Source organism: Seriola dumerili, unplaced genomic scaffold, assembly GCF_002260705.1.
Source record: "Seriola dumerili isolate Sdu_G_001 unplaced genomic scaffold, Sdu_1.0 BDQW01000110.1, whole genome shotgun sequence".
Taxonomy (NCBI): domain Eukaryota; kingdom Metazoa; phylum Chordata; class Actinopteri; order Carangiformes; family Carangidae; genus Seriola; species Seriola dumerili.
Genome location: NW_019174365.1, coordinates 9,088,522 through 9,090,376, shown reverse-complemented (window position 1 = coordinate 9,090,376; position 1,855 = coordinate 9,088,522).

Sequence of the window (1,855 nt, the reverse complement as noted above, 5' to 3'; positions counted from 1 at the left end):
CGATACAGTGTACCCAGTGTACGATCAACGTCATTGACATTAGCCCGTGATTGACCCGTCGGAAATCCAATAAGAAGCTGACGTGCGAACCCGTCGTCCAATCAGAGCGCAGTGTCACCGAAGTGGGCTGGTCTGCGAGAGAGGACATGACGGAGGTGACGGCCATGTTCTGCAATAGTGTTTGTATCCCTCCGCCTCAGTATTTACCTTTTGCATGATTTTGCATGTGGGGAAAATGTCACTGTAGCCCCACTGTGCCCTGCCTGCTTTCCATAAGAGAGCCCGCTAGGCCATTTGGTTTTCACGTCTGTAATCACCATAGCCCTGCAAGCGGCGAGTTACCGTTCGTTAGAGCCTGTGAAGTGTTGTCAGAGACAGAAATGTTGAACGCTGAGCCTCGTTCATCGTCTAAATTGATATCCTAGACCGTCTTTTGTCACGCCATCAGACGTTAAGGCATCATGAGCAGTCGCCTGGTGAAAATTTGCAGATGTAGTATAAATATAGGGACACATGGACTATTAAATTAGCTATGCCAGGTCTAAAAAATGTGTCAAATGAACTGCAGAACAATCATATACTGCGCACAGTATTTTAAAGAGCAACACACATTTTGCACTAGTATGTATTGTTGTCAGTTCTTCATACGTAAAGTCTCAATTTAAAACCACTTCTGCTTGCAGACTAATTTATAATCCCATACAATAATTACAGACCTGGATTAACCCACTAGAGGGCCCTGGGTAAAATGACCCACGGGTTCCTATTTCAACCAACCCACCCCAGCCTCTTCCCAAGTGAGTTTACAATATTTTGATTACACACACATTTACTTATGCAGCATGTAAAAAAATACCAATTAATATACTCAAAGTATTTAAACTCAATTTTGACACAGGGCCCTTCAAGACAGGGCAACAAGATCAGGTGAAATTGCTGGATCAGTATAGTACAATAGCCTTTTGGCCCCCTTGCAGGGTAGTTACCCACTTATCTAGCCTTGAATAATTATTACAACATTCTTCGCACTGCTATGAACTCTTGCAAAACTTGTATCATAACCCTGTGTGTAGAATACATATAGCAGCCTATATACATACACTACAAGGTTTGTTGTCCAGCTCTTGCCTGCAATAGTACATGTTTAAGTTTGATTATATTTATTAAGATGCATGTCTGCATTTGTATCTTCAAATCCTTGTGCATGTCAACACACTGGGTCAATGAAGCCGATTCTGATTTAAATTCAAAATATATAGAGGTGTACGTGCCATGCAGTGTATTATATCACTGTACTCTATTTAATCTGTGCTGTCCTTTTACTGTATGTGGCACATTCACATCAAGTGAAAGCTGACTTTAAACATCTTGTTTTTGATCAAACTAAACAGGCAGTTCGTGATAAAATACTAAATATCATTTGCATAGCGTTTTAGTCAGCCAAGAAACGTCTTATTATATTGCCAAATTTCATTCAAATGGGTTCTACAGGCAGCAAGCAACTGAAGCTTGTTAGTTTTCCAGCAGCTGTATCCATCCCATTCTTTTCAATGAGAAACGCTGACAGGTACTTTAAAGGTGTTTTTCTCAATGTGGCAGGCTTGGTGAAGAGAAACCAAGTACTATTTTTATCAATTTATTGCTGTTTCCTCCCTGAGCTTTTTTAAAAATGACAACTTCAAATGACTGCATTTGAAAACACTGATACAGTGTGATATCCATAATTTAGTAGATATATTAGTATCCTGACAACAAGGGATGTAATATATTCTTTTATTTGGACCATAGTCATCGTGGTACCATGGGTAGTTGGCAAGGCTGAATTACCAACTGAGAAACTCAGGCAACTGGCCCA